The sequence below is a fragment of the Lissotriton vulgaris genome, chromosome 9 (assembly GCF_964263255.1).
Source record: "Lissotriton vulgaris chromosome 9, aLisVul1.2, whole genome shotgun sequence".
NCBI lineage: Eukaryota > Metazoa > Chordata > Amphibia > Caudata > Salamandridae > Lissotriton > Lissotriton vulgaris.
The window spans coordinates 1,093,359,022-1,093,369,782 of NC_141697.1; the positions used below are offsets into that span (position 1 = coordinate 1,093,359,022).

Below are 10,761 nucleotides of genomic sequence, written 5' to 3' on the forward strand. Positions count from 1 at the left end.
CCAATTTTCCTAAACAAGAGAGAAGAAGAAGAATAAGACTGGTGTACTGTCATAGTCAACTGTAATGGAAGTCCATAGTGCTCGTAGAATTTGTTCCTTAAACTCCCACTAATGTTAGAGCAAGGATGAAGAAGTCGGAGGTTACATAGATACTGTCCTCAATAGTTATGTACTGTGCTTTCAATTTGCTACTTTTACTGTGACACAACTTTCTGCTCAATCATTTTGTGTTAATCTTAAGGAGCATTGGTTACAGACTATGTCTTTCTTTCTTCATATAGTTGCTCCTTCCAAATACAACAAACCATCAAGGAGGAGGGAGCTGGCTCGAATGGCCCGGCAACGGAGGCTGGATGCCACTGTCGCTGAATATCGGCGGCTGATGGCCCTGGAGGAGGAGGAGACGCAGTCTACCGGTACTACAACAACATAAAGTGGGACAGCTGCATCCTCCTCCGTGCCCCTACGGGCTGCCAGCCAGCGCAGTGCTCCAGCGGTACGGAGCCGGGCTACCAAAGCCAAACGCCACTGCCGAGCAGCAAAGACAGCAGCTGCCCCCCACAGGATTTGCAAGGCACGCCAGCGCCGCTTATGCCTCAGAGTGTCCTACCTGGAGCAGGAGGTCCTAAGCTATAAGAACCTGGTGGAGGGCCTCCGCTTCGACCATGCCACCCTCCGGAAGGAGCATGATGCCCTGGCCGCTAAAGTCCACAGCACCCTGCCGTAGTGTCCCTTGCCCCTTTTTTAGAGACTTTTGGGGGGTGGGAATTGGGAGTTGTTTTTTTTTGGTACTTTTGAAGGACAATCGTTGGGGTTAGGGAGGGTTTTGCAGGAGATTATTTTGTTAGGGCTATAAAAATATACTTTTTGAAACTTTATCTGACCATACCTGTTTTTTACTGCTTTTGAGTCCGGTGGGTGGGGATTTAACAGTAAGTTTGTTTTCCTGAATAGTCCTAGGACTTAAGTAGTACTACCGTCAATCTCTTATCTCTCCTAATACTCCATTATACTACCTTATCTTACCTGTAATTTGTGTTTGAAAGTAGGGCTAGGCCCAGGGCTGGCTCCACGGGAAACGGCTATTAAGTTTGGCAATCCAGGGCGGATGAAATTTCCTCCTCATTGCGGTGGTACTAGTGGTGTGACACAGTGGCAGTTGCATGCCTATGAAAAAAAAGAAAATGAAACCTGGTTTGTCCTTACTGTAGCATTAAAACGGTACAATAGAGAATATAGCAGGTGACAGTACACTAGAACAGTGCCACAATGTAGCCTAACAAATGGTAAAGTATTGATAGTATAACTTGTACTTGTGTTGGATTTTTGACATTGGCTACTACTACTACAAGAAATAGTACTGAAGCTGAGTAAGTCTAGAATATATCCTCGGATTCCTTCACCAGCCTGTTGCTATGACCTTATCCTCCCCATCAAGTGTGTGGAATTATTGATGTCATTTAGTCACACATCAAGCAAAACCACACAGCCCGGGGGAAGAGGGTTAGGGTTTGTAAAATGGATGGGAATGGGGGTTTCTTTTTGGGTAGGTTTTGTTGAGAGAAAAAAAAAAGCACAGCATGGACATACAATATTTGAACATAAAGAAATTTTGTGGGTACAAAGCTAACCATAAATCTTTTACGTGACATAAAGGAAGTGCATGCACTACTGAATGCATTGTTACTGAAAAGTAAGTAGTACTTTCGACAACCGTGAATGACAGAATGCGACAGTACAGGACTACATTAAATTAGCTTTAAAAAATAGCCGAAGTAAAACCTATAGAATGGCTGTAGGGATCAATTTAGAAGCAGAGAGAGATCCAAGAAATGCAGTCACACACACTCATAGAAGAAAAGAATGGATACTGTATCTGTATTGTTGTAGTTGTCCTGTTGAATTTGGTAAGTAAGTTGCATGCAGCAAACAATTCCTCTTATTAGCAGCACTCCTCCATTCCAGCATGACGCTTCGTCCATCAATGTTGGTGACCAGAAGACACCCTGTCCACTGCCTGCCTGGCGGATGCTGAATTGCGGCTCGCTAATGTGAAGCCTGACTCCATCCTTTTTTCCCCATTGCACAGACTGAAACCCAGCCTGTAATTATTGAACGAAAAACAGGAAGTGATATAATATTACAACACCACTGATAAATAAATATAAGGTATGTACGCTGTGTAGTGCAAAATGTCACACTTTGATTTTGCTAATAGACAGTACAATATTTTTGAAAGTGCGTACTCTGTCTGAGTCACCTTTTGAAGGATAAATAAGTATGGGCAAATTAATTTAGCGGATCTTTCCCCTCAAGCTAGGTGTACTGTAAACTGTGTTTTAGAACAAAATTAGACCTTCCCAGCAGTGCTCCCACCCAGACCCTTACTAAAGCCAGTCGCAAAAATGTAGAAGACCCCCAATCAGATCTCAAAAAACGAGGCCTAGCAGAAAACTGGTGACAAAACGTACTTTGAAAGTAAAAGTAGGCCCAAATACCCCCTTACCCACCGTGGATTGTATTCAAACCACTTGCAAGCAAGCACAAGTATCCATAGCCAGCATCGCTCCAAGACTCGAAAACCCCCCCACCCAAACACATGCAATAGAAATACTGCTAACCCTAACGAGCCCTAAGTTAAGAATAGTGGCAAAGGCTTTCTTTAACTATGCCAAATCCCCCCCTTTCCCACCATGGATTTTCTTCAAATGACTTGCAACCAAAATTACACATTCTCACGAGTGCTCTAAGACGCCAGAACTCAGTTGCAAAAATCTAGAACACCCCGAAACACATGCAATCCTGCTGCTAGGCCTAACCCTAACGAACCCTAAGTTACAAAAAGTGTCAAAAGGCTTTTCCTTATGGATTTTGTCCCAACCACTTCTATCTGGTATTAGACCTTCCCAGGAATGCCCCAAGACCCGCCAACCCACCCGCCAAAAAGCACAACACCCCCAAACAGCCAAAAAGGAAAATCTCATACTTACAATATTTCTTGGCCTTCGGTCCAAACGCGCTGTGCAGCTAGGCCATAACTCCCGTTTTCCACCACGGATTTCCTGAAAAGCAAATGCAATCAAGATTAGACTGTCCCAGCAGTGCTCCCAGACCCCAAAACTCACCCACAAACACCCGGAACCCCCCCAAAGAGCACCTCAAAGGCAAGCAAGTCAGCAAAAACACAAAAAAAATTCCGCCTCCGATTTGGTCCAAACCACTTTTATCCGGTATTGGAGCTTCCCAGCAATGGCCCCAGAGCCGCCAACCCAGGAGAAAACTAGTAGAAGACCCCCAAACAGCCAAAAAGCAAAAGTACAAAAATGGGGACTTAGTAATTTTTTTGCCAATTTCCCTAATCAATCCGCGCGCGCTCTGCAGCTAGGCCCTAACTCCCCTCTGCCACCATGGATTTGCTTCAAACCTCTTGCAAACTAAAGTATCCATAGCCAGCAGTGCTCCCAGTCCCCGAAACCCACCCACAAACACCAGGAAGCCCCCCAAACAGGCCCCCGAAAACGCTACATTGAGCAGATTATCAGAAATAGCAAAAAAAAATCTGCATGGATTTTGTCCTGACCACTTCTATCCAATATTAGACCTTCCCAGGAATGACCCAAGACCCGCCAACCCACCCGCCAAAAAGCACAACACCCCCAAACAGCCAAAAAGGAAAATCTCATACTTACAATATTTCTCGGCCTTCAGTCCAAACGCGCTGTGCAGCTAGGCCATAACTCCCGTTTTCCACCACGGATTTCCTGAAAAGCAAATGCAATCAAGATTAGACTGTCCCAGCAGTGCTCCCAGACCCCAAAACTCACCCACAAACACCCGGAACCGCCCCAAAGAGCACCTCAAAGGCAAGCAAGTCAGCAAAAACACAAAAAAAATTCAGCCTCCGATTTGGTCCAAACCACTTTTATCCGGTATTGGAGCTTCCAAGCAATGGCCCCAGAGCCGTCAACCCAGGAGAAAACTAGTAGAAGACCCCCAAACAGCCAAAAAGCAAAAGTACAAAAATGGGGACTTAGTCATTTTTTTGCCAATTTCCCAAATCACTCCGCGCGCGCTCTGCAGCTAGGCCCTAACTCCCCTCTGCCACCATGGATTTGCTTCAAACCTCTTGCAAACTAAAGTATCCATAGCCAGCAGTGCTCCCAGACCCCGAAACCCACCCACAAACACCAGGAAGCCCCCCAAACAGGCCCCCGAAAACGCTACATTGAGCAAAATGTCAGAAATAGCAACAAAAAAATCAGCGTGGATTTTGTCCCAACCACTTCTATCCGCTATTAGACCTTCCCAGGAATGCCCCAAGACCCGCCAACCCACCCGCCAAAAAGCACAACACCCCCAAACAGCCAAAAAGGAAAATCTCATACAATATTTCTCGGCCTTCGGTCCAAACGCGCTGTGCAGCTAGGCCATAACTCCCGTTTTCCACCACGGATTTCCTGAAAAGCAAATGCAATCAAGATTAGACTGTCCCAGCAGTGCTCCCAGACCCCAACACTCACCCACAAACACCCGGAAACCCCCAAAGAGCACCTCAAAGGCAAGCAAGTCACGCAAAAGACACAAAAAATTCCGCCTCCGATTTGGTCCAAACCACTTTTATCCGGTATTGGAGCTTCCCAGCAATGGCCCCAGAGCCGTCAACCCAGGAGAAAACTAGTAGAAGACCCCCAAACAGCCAAAAAGCAAAAGTACAAAAATGGGGACTTAGTCATTTTTTTGCCAATTTCCCAAATCACTCCGCGCGCGCTCTGCAGCTAGTCCCTAACTCCGCTCTGCCACCATGGATTTGCTTCAAACCTCTTGCAAACTAAAGTATCCGTAGCCAGCAGTGCTCCCAGACCCCGAAACCCACCCACAAACACCAGGAAGCCCCCAAACAGGCCCCCGAAAACAAACGCTACATTGAGCAAAATGTCAGAAATAGCAACAAAAAAATCAGCGTGGATTTTGTCCCAACCACTTCTATCCGGTATTAGACCTTCCCAGGAATGCCCCAAGACCCGCCAACCCACCCGCCAAAAAGCACAACACCCCCAAACAGCCAAAAAGGAAAATCTCATACTTACAATATTTCTCGGCCTTCGGTCCAAACGCGCTGTGCAGCTAAGCCATAACTCCCGTTTTCCACCACGGATTTCCTGAAAAGCAAATGCAATCAAGATTAGACTGTCCCAGCAGTGCTCCCAGACCCCAAAACTCACCCACAAACACCCGGAACCCACCCAAAGAGCACCTCAAAGGCAAGCAAGTCACGCAAAACACACAAAAAATTCCGCCTCCGATTTGGTCCAAACCACTTTTATCCGGTTCCCAGCAATGGCCCCAGAGCCGTCAACCCAGGAGAAAACTAGTAGAAGACCCCCAAACAGCCAAAAAGCAAAAGTACAAAAATGGGGACTTAGTAATTTTTTTTGCCAATTTCCCAAATCACTCCACGCGCGCTCTGCAGCTAGGCCTTAACTCCCCTCTGCCACCATGGATTTGCTTCAAACCTCTTGCAAACTAAAGTATCCATAGCCAGCAGTGCTCCCAGACCCCGAAACCCACCCACAAACACCAGGAAGCCCCCAAACAGGCCCCCAAAAACGCTACATTGAGCAAAATGTCAGAAATAGCAAAAAGAAATTCTGCGTGGATTTTGTCCCAACCACTTCTATCCGGTATTACACCTTCCCAGGAATGCCCCAAGACCCGCCAACCCACCCGCCAAAAAGCACAACACCCCCAAACAGCCAAAAAGGAAAATCTCATACTTACAATATTTCTCAGCCTTCGGTCCAAACTCACTGTGCAGCTAGGCCATAACTCCCGTTTTCCACCACGGATTTCCTGAAAAGCAAATGCAATCAAGATTAGACTGTCCCAGCAGTGCTCCCAGACCCCAAAACTCACCCACAAACACCCGGAACCCCCCCAAAGAGCACCTCAAAGGCAAGCAAGTCAGCAAAAACACAAAAAGAATTCCGCCTCCGATTTGGTCCATACCACTTTTATCCGGTATTGGAGCTTCCCAGCAATGGCCCCAGAGCTGTCAACTCACCCGCAAAGAAGTAGAACACCCCCACAAGTGCTGAGTCTTTCTTCATTGGGCGTAATCCAGCCCTCTGCTTTGATGGAAATAGGAGTCTGGAGGAGGAGGATAGAGGAGCATGTTCTTCTGAACTTGTGAACCTGAGGAATGCAGACTGCGGCACCTTCAAATCAATAAGCAAACAAGTGAAGACAGTTCTGCTGATGGGCTTGTTTTTGTGATTAGGTGATTAAAGTTTGAACTATATTAACTGTGCACAATCAAGAAAGACAGACACACAGGAATAAAAGTGAATAAGGACGAAAAAGAAAGTTGTTGATTCATTGTCTCATTTTCAGGGCTCGGTGTCAGTGAATAAGAATAAGGCTTCGTCATCATACTCTGCGAATTCAGGCAGGGTGAGCTCAGTGTCACCTAACAGCGAAGAAATTCCCTCATCTACGTTGCTGTCCACCTCGTCTTCATCCGGCGTGCTTTCTCGTACTTTGTAATCTGGTGGTATGAGGTGCTGATTCATCTTGATCATTGTTAACCTCTCCACATTTTTGGGCGAGACGCGGCTCCGTTTGGACGTTACAATGCCACCAGCAGCACTGAAAACACGTTCAGAAGACACGCTTGCGAGTGGGCAAGACAAGTAGTTTATAGCAAGGTTGGAGAGCTGTGCCCACAATTCTTTTTTCCCATGCCAATACGCCAATGGGTCAGAATTAACATAGACCTCTGTTGAGTCATTCAGATAGTCCTGCACCATCGACTCAAGGTCCTCCGAGGTTCCTCCACTAGGCTTACTTTTTGCTGTGACCTTTTGAGAACCAAACCCAAGCCGAGTTAGCCAATCCTCTTCTGCATCCAATGTTACTGTTGTGTCTGGTGCAGATGATCCGGTTGCCGGTGTCTTTAACGGCTGAGAGGTCACTTGTGCCACAGCCACAGGTGCAGAAGTGGATTCTTTTGACTTGGGATGGCCTGCTGATGCTGATGTACTGCCTTTTCCTTCAATTTTCTGCCGTTCTCTTTCAAACCTCTTGGCTGACAAGGCTAGCCAACGTTTGTACTTTGTAACATCTTGATCACCAAAAGGAAAGAATGCTTGGCCTGACAGCGCCTTTTTGTAGCGTGGATCCAGAATAGTAGCACAAATGTAATGCTGTTCTGAGTGGATCATTTTAAGACGTTCATCACCAAGTAGGCGCTCTAATAATTTCTCCGCCAAAAGAAAAGCGTCTTGCTTTTTTTCATCTTTTTCAAACATAGAATACACCGCCTTCAGTTGGTGCTCTAGCATGCGCAACAATGGGATAGCTTTTCCCAGATTACAGTCCTTCTTGCTGACTGAACGCGTGAAGACCTCAAAAGGACGAAGCATGTCTGTCAGGCTTTTAACTAGGTCCCATTGCGCCACATCTAGCCTCAGGTCCTTCAGCGCTGTACCCTGTGTTAAGAAATACTGATCGACTACCGAATACTGCTAATACAGACGCTCAAGCATGTAGAAGGTTGAGTTCCAACGTGTTGCCACCTCCTGGATGAGTGCTTTCACTGGCATTCGACGTTCATGTAGCAGGCTCCTCAAATGCTTCCGGGCCTTAAAAGAATGGCTGAAATGGTTGCACATTTTTCGGCAGGTGCCCACTACCTCGCACGCTGGACTGTCTTTATCACTCAAGGATTTTTTAACAACCAGGTTTATACTGTGCGCCAAACACGGCACTCTGAAATAGTGACCCAGCTCCATGGCCTTAACTACATTGGCGCCATTATCCGTGGAAACATAACCAATCTGGCGTTTTTTTGGGGACAGCCAGTGAAGGACCTTTGTGTTAAACTCATCCAAAATGTTTTGTGCTGTGTGACGTTTCTCCAAGCCAAACATGGCTAGTGTTGCATGTTTCCGAGCAGCTTTAAAAACTTGGTCCGGGTCAACACCTGCGTTCAGCTTTGCTTTAACCCCTGAAAAAGAGACCCAGTGTGCAGTGATGCACATCTAATCAGCGCCTGCGCCACTGGTCCACATGTCTGTTGTCAGATGTATAGTGTGAACAGCACTCTTCTGCAAAGCTGCCCCAATCACCTCCAGCACATCTTCATGTAGTGCTGGAACCGCAACTCTGGCAAAATAGAACCGGCTAGGAACCTTCCATTTAGGGCAGAGCGCTGCCACTAATTCTAGAAAACCAATCCCTTCTACAAAAGAAAAAGGGAGAAGGTCCAGAGCTAGCATTTTAGCCAGCTTAGCGTTATACTGACGCGTCAGTGGGTGGATGCGGTCATACGGCGCTTCTGTAAACATGGCTCTAATGTTGCCCTGGACCAAGCATTTACGGGATGATGATGATGACTTCTTCGACCCAGTTACGCTCGCTGATGAACTTTTTCGCATTGGTGTCTCACTGTCTCCCACACTCTTAGTGTGGCTCACATGGGGTGTGCTGCTGACAGGGGTACTGGGTGTAAGTGAAGTGTTTGACACGTCTTCTTCCTCCTCGTCATCATCAGATGAAACATCAACGCTTTCTTGACTTGCACTTCGGGCTTCCTTGATCTCCTTTAGGTGCGCAAACCATTGGACAGCGTGCTGTCTCTCAAGATGACCTCTCTGGCCTCCGGTACCATAGTTGGTACCAAACTTACCACGACTAACTGCATGCTTGCAAATGCTACAAATGGCGAGGTTTTCCTTTTTTGGGCAAACACTAAAGAAGTCCCAAACTGCTGACTTGAAATGTCTTTGGGGGCCGGAGGAGGCGGCGATACTGGTGGTGGTGGTCCTGCTGCTAATGCCAGATGAGGTGGAGGATGTGGATTGCCGAACTTTAGTACGTTTTGCACTTTCGCCACCACTAATTGAGGTCGAGGTGGATGGAGGTCCCTTCTGGCGAGGAAGAAATATGGAAGCGGTACGTGTTGGTGTACTAGGTAACTCCAATGATTGTGGTGTTTCTTCCATTGCCTCCTCGTCGACAACATCATCACGCTCAGCAGCTTCTCGGGCTAGGGTCAAAATGTCTGTTTGCTGCATGCCCGCTGGGGCTGCAGTGACCTTTATGATGACTGGGTCATCATCGTGAGAGCCTTCATCAGCAGCAGTATCCGCCACTTCTTGTTGAGCCTCATCACACTCCATAACTATGAGTTTTTCGACGACCTTCCTTTTACGCTTAACTACCTTTGTCAGATCATGGTGTGCCTCACTCTCAGACGGCCATGGTGGTTCCCAATTTTCATCCATATCATCAGAAGGAGGTGGGCTTGAAGAAGATGTAGACACCAGCCTTGATCTTTTCCTTGCTAGGGATGTGGAAGACAATGAATGATCATCAGGAGGAGTGGCTTCCTCAAATGATACCTCGGCTTCATTGTCGATTTCCTGATGTGCCCCTACTTCGGGAGGAACAACTATTGCGGCCACTTGTGACCCTCCATGCACCTCTGCTTGCGCATCTCCTTGCGCTGCCTCTCCTTCCACATGTACTTGGGCTTGTACTTGCACATGTGGTTGTTGTTGTTGCGGCTGTGGTTGTTCAACACTCGTCAGATGAGTTACAACAACCTGTGTTGATTGAGGGACATTGCTGCTACTTTCTTGCGATGAGCCAACCTCACTGGTCGATGGTGATTGAACAACTAGACTAAGTGCCTCTGCAGCACTCAAGGGCTTGGACTTAAGTTGGTGTGGTGGTGGTGGTGGCACTGAGCCCAATGGAGCGGGGGTGCTGCTCCCAGCTTGGTCCCCAGCAGATCCGCTGCTGCTGCAGGCGTACTTTTTTTTTTACTCCCAAAAAATGTGGCGGGCGGCACACCAGTCTCCTTGGTAACTTGCTTCTTCTGCTTCTTACTGGCAACTTTCTTGCTAGAGGAGGTACGGGGAACTTTTTTTGGGGCCATCTTCTTCAGAGCAGGTCAGAACAGCAGGCCGCAGTTGCACGAGTTGCAGAGTTGTCTGTGGCCAGACGTGACGTCGCGTGACGTTATGCTGCACACACACACCGCTGCAGGACTTCTTCCTGGCACTGGTGGTTCTCTTGAGTCTTGTGCACCTAAAAGCAATGGAAGACAGAGGAACATCAGTTCAATTATACACCCCAAAAAAATCGAAAAACACAGAAAAATCAGCACAATCCCATGCCATCCATGATGTTTAAATTCAAGACACCCCACAGAAAGATTAGGCACATGCACCACTCAGTACCCCTGGTGAAAAGGCCACAACAACAGCCCAAAAAAATGAAAATCACAGAAAAATCAACACAATCCCAAGCCCTCCATGATGTTTAAATTCAAGACACCCCACAGAAAGACTAGGCCTATGCACCACTCACTACCCCTGGGCATAAAGGTTGAAAGCTAGGCAAAATGGTTGCAGACCTAAGAACACTGCCTGCATTCAAAATGGCCCCCTCCCTCCCAGCACATGGCCAGGGCCTGTAGCAGCACTCAAAATGGCCCCCACCCACATGGCCTGTCCCCATGAACACCCCAAAAAATCAAAAAACACAGAAAAATCAGCACAATCCCATGCCATCCAGGCCCTCCATGATGTTTAAATTCAAGACACCCCACAGAAAGACTAGGCACAAGCACCACTCAGTACCCCTGGTGAAAAGGCCACAACAACAGCCCAAAAAAATGAAAATCACAGAAAAATCAGCACAATCCCAAGCCCTCCATGATGTTTAAATTCAAGACACCCCACAGAAAGACTAGGC

The 10,761-nt window shown here is 47.2% G+C and overlaps 1 pseudogene; it reads right to left on the bottom strand.

The window, feature by feature from the left end:
- The window catches only part of LOC147692850 (uncharacterized), a 28,172-nt pseudogene extending 18,232 nt beyond the window's left edge, over positions 1-9,940 (bottom strand).
- Positions 9,941-10,761: the final 821 nt, after the last annotated feature.